General features: G+C 40.4%; 1 pseudogene; it reads left to right on the top strand.

The window, feature by feature from the left end:
• Window positions 1–1,144: 1,144 nt before the first annotated feature.
• Window positions 1,145–6,109, top strand: LOC114675427 (zinc finger protein 705A-like; annotated as a pseudogene).
• The last annotated feature ends 4,141 nt before the right edge of the window (window positions 6,110–10,250 follow it).

Raw genomic sequence — 10,250 nt, forward strand, 5'->3', positions numbered from 1 at the left:
GATTGCAAGAATTTTAGATACCACCTTAGTAAAAGATCAGATTGAGCTGCTAAATTTCTCTCAGCCCTAAGTCATTTGTGTTTTCTGAGCATCGTAGAGGATTGTGACTGTATACACAGGACAGAAACACCATGACCCAGGGTACTGCTGCGAATTTCTGATGCAGGGGATTTTAAGGGCCAGATCAGCAGGATGGGAGTGTTGACCCTCCAAGTGAAATAAATTCCTGAATTGATTATCCCCATCCTAAAACAGTTTTTTCTTTTTTTTTGATACAGAGTCTTGCTCTTCGCCCTGGCTGGAATGCAGTGTTAGGATCTCGGCTCACTGTGATTGCCTCCTGGGTTCAAGCAATTCTTCTGCTTCAGCCTCCTGAGTAGCTGGGATTACAGGCAAGCACCACCATGCCCAGCTAATTTGTGTATTTTTAGTAGAAATGGGGTTTCACCATTTCGGCCAGGCTGGTCTCAAACTCCTGACCTCAGGTGATCCACCTGCCTTGGCCTCCCAAAGTGCTGGGATTACAGGTGAGAGCAACTGCACTTGACCCTAAAACAGATTCTTACTTGATTGATTTCCGAGTTCCAAGGGGAAATACAAAAGTTGAATTTGAGAGAAAGTAAAAGTCGAGTAAGGCTTCAGAAGGCTGTGATTGGTGTTGGAGAAACATTGCTAGGGCATAAAGCTGGGATAATAAAATCTGAGAAATCCCACAGTGTTTATCTACAGGTAGAAATCATATTCCACATGTGGGCAGAGTCAGGGATCCCTGTGTTTTAAAATCAGTGAGGGAATTGAATATCTGGACTTGTGTCAATTAACATACAAAACTCAGTGCTTTTGATGTTCTCATTCACAAGATATCTGTGTTCCTTCTTTGTCAGAAACCATCGTCATAGGCTTCCTAATTTTGACCATGGGAAAAGAGGAGAGGCCTCTGCGTGTTTGTGTCTGTTGGTCAGGCTGTGGTGCAGGTGGTGTCACACTTCAGTGAAGGTCTGGCTTTTCATCACAGGTTGGTCTGAAAATGATGTACAAGGCTGGTGTCTCACGTGTTCTTTCTCCAACCTCAGCTTTTCTTAGTGCCTGAAGTGTCTGCAAGTGGAAATCCAGAAGAAGACAGAGAGAAACTGAGTTCTTGACAATGCATTCACTAGTGAGTAGGGGATGCCTCTTTCTACTGAAATTATACCCATATTGCTGGCAAATGGGCAGTTTTCTCCAGTTTGCATGGGTGTTTCATTTTTATTCTTTTTTTGTTTGTTTTTATGATGCAAAATCCATCCAGCCTGGGTGTTCCAAATGCAATCAGGAGAGTTTCAGGTATCTGGCCTCCAATTAAGTTTTCTCAGGACTCTAGGTTGGGTATCATGTGTCAAAGATTCCTAAATTCTCAATATAATTTCTAATATTACACTACTTTATTCCAGCCCCTATGCAGGCTATTTACAAAAAAAAAGACATGAGAGGTCTCATTTATGTATTTGTTTTTCTTCTATCCATCCTATAACCTCATAGGGAAATAATTGACCCATTAACTGTACCGTCGGCTGAAATAGACTTAGGATTGTGATGAATGCAGGCAATAGAGATGCATGAAGAGCAGAAGATCACAACCCAATAATGAGGCTGATGTTCTAGCAGCTGAGTTCAATAAATCCCGTGTGATAGGCCTTGGGCAAGAGCTGCACAGTGTTGAGGAAAAAGGAGAGTTTGATAAAATATACTTATGCTTTTAAAAACTTTGCAAAAGGACAACTAAAGAAGTCATTATTATTCTTATCCCCATTCGTTTTACCTTTTGATAATTAACCTTTTTGCCTTCTGGTAACTGAAAGTAACATATAAGAAATACAATTACTTAATTATGGTGGCACACTCAGGAGAAGGAATATAATAGATATAGTACAATTTAGGGTTCTGTGGAAATGCTTTATAAGGGCTGGTTAGAAAAAAACAAAACAGTAAAGAGGCCTTTTTATCCTTGAACAAGCCAAGTGACAAGGTAAAGTTAAAAGAGAGACAGTGATAACTGATGTTTGGATTGCCCAGAGAAAGTTGAGAACAGGAGGCTTCATATCACAGGAATCATCAGACTAAGACTTCCTCAGTATAGCAGCCTCAGTGGTCTTGTCTTGTGCTGCTGGACTGTCTTTAAGCCTTGTCATGAACACCTGAATTACATAACATTAGAGTGACTCTATGTATGAATTGAATCCTCTATTCTGCGTAAAACTTGTTCAGTTCTGAAGAATGCTGGAGTCTGGTTCATTACTTTCTAACTTTTTAATGAATAAGGGACCAATGACCTGTATTTAATAAATATTTGCTAGATAGGAAACATGTTTTCTATTACTTCTTTAGATTATTCAAAGCACATAATAGGTCTTTTAACCATTTGATTGGTGAGAAACCTGTGGTTTATCTAGAGAAATAATTCATTTAATCATGGTCATGTTTAAAAAGTAGTAAATCATGGTTATTTGCCTTGTGACAAATCTGTAATTTACTTGAAATTCATGGTAAATTTGTTTTATTTATGAAGGTTCAAGTGAAAATTTTATAATCAGTTATGTACAGGTGATTAACACATTACTGAAAAATATCTGGGCTATATTATGCTACATCTCATGTGATATTTCTTCATAGTAAAGTTTAATGGATTAAGAGTGGGTATGTTTCTGTGAGTGAATCTGAAAGGCAGATACCAGCTTAGTATTGAGAATGAACTGGCTGGAACCTAAAACACTGAGTGTTCTGCATACCCAGCTCCTACCTATGTCATCTCAGCCTTCTTCCTCTGGACATTATAAGGGATTCTCTGTCTAAACTAAAATGTCTTGATGTTTTAGAACAAAGTGACTTTTGAAGATGTAGCTATTGACTTCACCCAGGAAGAGTGGGCCATGATGGACACATCTAAGAGAAAGCTGTCCAGAGATGTAATGCTGGAAAACGTCAGTCACCTGGTGTCCCTCTGTGAGTCCCTCAACATTCACATACGTATGTAGACACACATTGACTCATTCATTCAGTAAGTGTTGGAACAGCTTCCCCATATCTCACTCTAATCTCTTCTCTGATTCTCTCACAGACCTTAGCTGAAAAAAGTTCGAGCTCTCTAAATCTGTCTGAAAGAAATAACTTTATTTTATTTTATTTTATTTTGTTTTATTTAGTTTGTCACTCAATTAGAATGTAATCTTGACAAGGATTTCATGGTTTCATTGGTACTCAGTCTCTAATACTCAGAACAGACCTGGGAACTTAATGAATATTTTCAATGTATTTAATTAAATATTTTCTAAGTAACTCTTCTGCTTTAGTCGCTATGCTTAGGCTGAGACCAATTAGTGAAAACAATAGCAATATCTTTTCTGTATAGAACACCAATTATTTTTGTAAATCGAATGTTTTTTTTTTTTTGTTCTGCACGAGAATAATAATAAACATACTGTGCAGAGATTTAATTAATCTCTTTCTGAAAAGACTGTGTATTATGCATTGTGTCTTGGAACTTAGGCATGGACTCAGCATTGATAGGTCCTGACTGTTTTGAACTTCCTTTTCCTGATGGATCTTTTGTTTGGATTTATTTTCTAGTCTCATGTTGGGTCAGAAAAATCCTGGGGAGTTTTCTGTGTTCTAGGTCTTGTGGCCTGAGCTCATCTTCACTGTTTTTATTCTTCCTTGATAGCCTGCTTTACAGTTGGTGATAATGCACATTTATTGACAGTGAACTCAAAACACATGTACTGTTTCCACTAACAGGGTACCGGATAAGCAAATCCTATATAACTTTGCAGCTGGAGCAAGGAAAAGAGCTCTGGCGGGAAGGAAGAGAATTTCTCTAAGGCCAGAATCTGGGTAAGCAACAGGGTCCTGTGCTCTAATAGGAGGAGGTGCTTTGTCAATGAATAATATCAGTCAAATATTAATTAGCGGTTTTATTAAATGAGTGGTAATTTCTAAAATGTAGGTTAAGTTACTGGAGCAGAATTCCTTAGATGTTATTATCATTTTGTTCATATGTCAGATGCTACTCTTGTGTCCTCTTGCCTTTTCTTTTACTTTCGGGAAAAGGATAATTCATGTACTTGCTGGGGTTAAACTGTCACATGCTGACTCTTTTCCTGATACCCCTGTGAATACTATCCGTCTATTTACCTGCCTGATATCTCATCTCCATTTTAACTCTTTTCACGTTTTAATTTTAAAACTCTTTTCTAATTGCTGACGCTGTACAATCTGTTTCTTTTATTGAAGAATTTTCTTCATTTGAGACATTTGCCACATCTAAGTGTCAATTTTTGAAAAAAGTAAATGGGCCTTGGGGTTTTTCAAACAATTTTATTACCATAATATCAAAGTAACAATTTATTTTTCAATTATTTCAGACAAGGAAAGTGCCCTTAAGAAAAAACACACAATATCCATGCATCCTATCAGAAAAGACGCATCCACCGGTATGACAATGGTGAGTTTTATAGCTGTGTACACCAGTCATCTAAGTTAAAGATCTGGTAATGAATTAAGTTAGTAAAGACGCACAGTCACCTGAGTGTAATTAGGCTGGCATTAAGTGCTTTCTAAGCAAAAAAAAATTTGATAGTTTGAATTCAGTGAAAAAAGTGACCTGTGTTCTAAACTATAACATGAGATCTTTAAAATAGAACAAGTGCATTTACATTGCTCATGCTCAGACTTTGAAAGATATTGATATCATCACAATTAATGGAATAACTCTGCAGTTGGGATCTTACAAAAGAGAAAGTATCTGTGTCTGCAGATCATGTGTACGCAAGTGTTAATCGAGAAAAATGATGAGACAAGTCTCAATAATTTTAAGAGATTTCTTTGCCAGAGTTAAGGACATGCACCTGGGGGACAGGTGTATACCTTTCTCCAAAGATGATTTTCTCTAAATTTAAAGGGGGAAAGGATGGGATATTGAGAAGTACACAATTTTCATGTAAAAGGTGGGTAGAAAAAAATAGTAATTCATGCATTTTTCTGGCTCAGTGAATCTGGATTTTTTTACATAAGATGACATAAACAAATGAGGCAGAGGAATAATGCAGGAGAGCTGCATTTTATATAAGACAATATAGGCAAAATGGGGCAGGGAAACAATCGGATATGCATTTGTGTCTGGTGAACTGGGGATGACTGCGCCTGTAAAGACAAGCTATCAGTTTGCATTGCCATGGTGTAATTTTAACAGCTCATGAGGAATTTCCTTGTGGGCAAAATATGGGGGAGGCGTGTAGCTTTTCATCTTGTAGCCATATTATTTAGGAACCAGAACGGGGAGGCAGGTTTGTGTGACCCTGTTTCCAGCTTGATTTTTCCCTTTGGTTCAATGAGTTTGGGGTGCCAAAATTTAATTTCCTTTCACAAGTAACATTGGAAAGATTTCAACTGGGCTCTACCACTGAATGGTTGGTCTAGGATTCAAAGTTGGTGAAATGAATGTATAGATGTATGTTGGTAAATCATTAAGAGCTTTTAATCTTTGTCCCTAAAGGAGAACTCTCTCATTCTGGAGGATCCCTTTGAATGTAATGATTTGGGAGAAGATTGCACTCAAGTTCCACAATGACTCAGTGTTTGTTAACTCAGAGTGGAAAGAAACCCTATATCAGCAAACAGTGTGGAAAATCCCTTAGTAATCAGTTGTCCCCCAAACCACATAAACAAATTCATACTAAAGGTAAATTATATCAAAGTAATATATGTGAAAAGGCCTATACTAATTGCTTTCACCTTAGACGGCACAAGATGACTCACACTGGAGAGAGGCCATATGCATGTCATCTATGTGGAAAATCCTTCACTCTGTGTTCTCACCTTAGAAGACATGAGAAAACTCACATGGGAGAGAGGCTGTATAAGTGTCATCAGTGTGGGAAAGGCTTTATTCAATCCTTTAACCTTCGAAGACGTGAGAACTCACCTTGGATAAAAGCGTTATGAATGTGATAAAAGTGGGAAAGTCTTTAGTCAAAGCTCTGGCTTTAGAGGACACGCAAGAATTCACACTGAAGAGAAATCACATGCTTGTCTTCTATGTGGGAAAGCCTTTAGTCTATCTTCTGACCTTAGATGATATGACAGAACATGCACTGGAGAAAAGCCCTATGAATGCCATTTATGTGGGAAAGCCTTCAGTCAGTGTACTAATCTTAAATAACATCAGAAAATTCACCCTGGAGAGAAAATTACAAATGTCTTCAGAACATATTCTGACTTTAGATGACATGGTGTTAGGAATGACGAATGTAAGGAATATGGAAGAGACTTCAGCTGTAGTTGTAACATCTAAACATGCCAAAGGACTCGTATTTTGAAGAATTACTATAATCAACATGGACGTTACTTCAGTTACCTTTATTCTTCAGTCCACATCAATAAATTCATATGGAAGAGAAATTGTACGACATGTATGTACCAAAGACTTGTTAGTGATCTGATCATAAATGACATGAGAGAGCTGAAACTGTCAACATAATAAACTAAAAGTCTTCAGCAACAGTTTTAATAACTTAAAATATGTGGGACTTTCAGGTAGAGAATCTCTAGCTCTGCGTTCAGTGTGAAAATGTTTTTATGTGCAATTTGTTGTCAAATAACGTAAGAAAACTTTACTTGGATGAACCCTTTATTTGTATTTTCTGTGAATAAACATTCAGCCAAGCACTAGGCTTGATGTTCACAAGAAAACACAGTGATAAAATGCTGCTAAAATGGAAAATAAGAGAGGAAATCCTTTATAAGCTAAATAAGAAGGGAAAGTCTTTCCAAGGGCAATGAATTCTCTTGGAATACCAAACACTTCTTACTGGAGAAGTTATGCCTTGAAAAATCATGAGAAATCCTTTCTTCACAGAGAAACGCTTGTGGCACATGTGAGATTTCACACTGGACAAAACACGGTTAGCATCTTGAAAGGAGAAGATTCTTTAGTGGTAATTCATTTCTTAGTTGACATTAAGTTTCTCACATTGAGGAGCTATCAAACTTGAAAATCACTGTGGAGAAACCTGATAGATTTCTCATCAGAAAAGTGAGTCAAGAAGATGGACCTCTAGAAAAAACTCTTAACACATAGTTTAGCAAAATAATTCAGAAATTTGAGAAAATGTCTATTCATAAAAATGCAGCACATAAATGTATAATAGCAAAGTGACCTGGGCATAAATTGAATGCAGAATTATATAAGAAATCTCATTAAACATTTCCAAAAGATCAATACTTACAAATATTCAAAGAATACAATCGGTTGTTGAAAAAACTTAGTGTGTTGGTGAAGTCCTTCTTTCATTTATGCAGCCCTAACAAATCGATTTGTGTCTGCACTCCTTGGCTTATGGGTCGAGATTCTACCCCAACTTCTGAGTCTCCCCAGTCTTCAACGGCTCTTTCCTCACAGCTCACCTCCCTTTACTTCAATGTCCACTAAAACCACTTGTTTCCATCCAACCCTGGAACTGACACATCAGGGATCTTCAGCCCCACTTGCCAGATTTCTCAGTGTGTCATTGCATAGGTTTAGCAAGGAAACGGAGGCTGGATCAAAGACACCTAGTATATGCATTTGGGTGTCCCCAGTCCTTGCCTCTGTCTCTGAGTAGTTACCTGGGATCAGAGAATAAGGCAGCCCTGCTCTTCTATTCCTCAGAAATCTCTTGAACTTTTGTCCCTGAAGCCTCTCTGAGTGGAGGTAGCAGTTCATCTCATGACACCCCAGAGTTTACTCAGGTAAGTCCTGAGTTATTACAGAGAGACAGACACAGCTGTGTTCCTGTTACTTCTGTCCAGAAGATAAAACACCAGCATGATAAAACAGCCGAACCTGTCAGCCACCATGCAAGCCTCTCCTATGTTTGATTCAATGTACTTTTCCAGAAGCAAAATGAAAGTTCTCACAGATGGGACCTCCTCTGCCTTGTCCTCAGAATTGGAAAATGTATTGTCCATCAAGGAGCCTCAGTACTGAACCTAAAACTCAAGAGAAAACGTTTCCTGAATAATAAGTGGAATGATGACTTGATATTTTGCAAAACAGGCACAATCTTAATACGATAGGCCTTACTAAGGCTAAATGGCCTTATCCATGGTTGAAATTGACAGATCATTACATTAAAAACTCTCCACAAGTGATTGATTTTACTCAGCAGCCAGGGTTTATGTCAAGTGTGAGGATAACGAGCAAGAAATTCGAGCCCTTGGCAAACTGGTTGGAGAGGCAAGGATTGTGTCCAGGTAGAGCTCACAACATTATTTATTGTTTAATCTATTTAATTAAATATGTAATTTACCCTCAAACTGTGGCTGACATTATATGTAGTCCTGAGCCACATGAAGATGTACTATTCGTGCTGTGAAATTCTACGGGATTTGACAAATGCATGGTGGCAGATCTCCAGCATTAAAGCATAACACAGAATGCTTCTCTTATTCAAGCTCTTCTTCCCTTCACATAGAGGGAATCAATCGACTTTTGTATACTAACTTTCGAATTTGTTTCTTTATTCCCATCTTCTTTAATTAAAACACAAGATATCGTACTCAATTTCCATTTGATCTTCCAAAAAAAAAGGTACTGAATAATCCATACCTGAATTTCAGTGATTCAGACTCAGGTCCACCGCTAAGCAGTAAAAGCCAAACGTCCTGTGCTGCCACCTCATGGCCGGCAGAGGGCAATGAAACCCATCGTTCCGGCCATGCAGGGCGCATGCGCGGTCTGCTTCCCGCAGCGAGCCGGGTCTCCAGGGAGGACCTGAGTTTTCTTTACCCAGGGTGAGGGAGGCGCCGCCGCCCTGGCTTTGGGGCTGGGGCCTCCGGGGAGGTTCCGGGTGGGGGCGTTGAAGAGGCCACTCTTTTTGCAAGTCCCAAGATGGCAGGCCCTGCGCAGACCGCGCTGTTCCGCGCCCTCAGGGCGTCAGTATCCCGTTGGGGCCGGATGCCCCCACTGGGCCCGGAGCATCCTTGGCGCTGCCCTCGCAGAGCCGCGCTGAGGCTGAGGTGGCGCGGGGGGCCCGGGCTCCGCGAGGAACGGCGGCAGCGAGGGCTGGAGGACACGGGCTCCGGGGCTCCCGGGCTCCCGGGTGTCTGGCGTGGGTGGGGCTGACCCCATCCAGGGACTGGGACTCCCGGGTTCTGGTGCGGGTGGATCCTGGGCAGGCTCAGGACCAAGTCCCTCTCCTTCCACCAAGGAGCGCCCAGAGGCCGGCGAGAGCTCCAGGTTCACCTCCTCCTCCTTCAGGTGTTTACTTTTCCTTTATTTCTGTAAGGCCAGAAATTGGCGCCATCCTTCACATCGGTGAATCGGGACCCTAACATCCATTACCTCAGGTTTATTGTTATTGCCATTAACAGTGTTGGTGGCATTATCACTAAGATCATCATTGTTGTTATTGTCATTCATGATTATTAGCAGGTGGGTTCATCATTTCGTCTCACTATGCATTTTTTTTTTTTTTTTTTTTTTTGGTGATTGGTTTTGTATGACGTTGAATTGAACTTCTCTAATCTTGACTAGTGTTGTCAGATTCCTGAAGAGCATTCCGGAGGACAACTCCTGCCTTTAGTGCAGCCACAGAATTTCGTGGGCACAGGAGAGCACCTAGAATATTCCCCTTTCATTGCACAGCAGCTTTGGGAAATGGTGGCTGCCTGGCTCTGAGATGAGGTGGAAAAGACCGGACACTGGGGCAAGTGATAACACCTCCACTGGTGTTTTTATGAAGCCAAGTGCACTGTCTCCCACGTAGACTTAGAATAAAATCTGATGGCTCTAAAAGGCCATGTTTGCCCTTCCTGGACTTCCTGGGAGCCTTTAAACCTTGTGTGGTTCCTAGAGTGGCTAAGTTGCCATATCTGTGCCTCGTATGGCAGCACCAGTCTTTTCTGGGCCAACAAGGGCACTTAGAATGTTTCCAGAAGCTCAGGCATGCTGTCTAAGTTCCTCCCTTCTGTTCAATGGCAATTCACTGGGCCCCTGGCTGACATAGAACATCCTGCAAAGGGGTGGGCTTGGGTGACTTCCTGGCCAACCTTTCCAGGCAGTTATCTTTGAAAAACTTGAAGAGACTCACAGAGGCCATTCACTGGTATTTCATGACTGCAAGTGGGGTTTCTGGTTCCTTGAGTTTACTTAGAATATTTGAATGGCGCTGAATGGCCAAGAAACCCTCCCTGGTCTTGGAAGGTGCCAAAAGCTATTACTGGGACTTGGAAGAGTC

This window comes from Macaca mulatta, chromosome 3 (assembly GCF_049350105.2).
Source record: "Macaca mulatta isolate MMU2019108-1 chromosome 3, T2T-MMU8v2.0, whole genome shotgun sequence".
In the NCBI taxonomy this organism is placed as follows: domain Eukaryota; kingdom Metazoa; phylum Chordata; class Mammalia; order Primates; family Cercopithecidae; genus Macaca; species Macaca mulatta.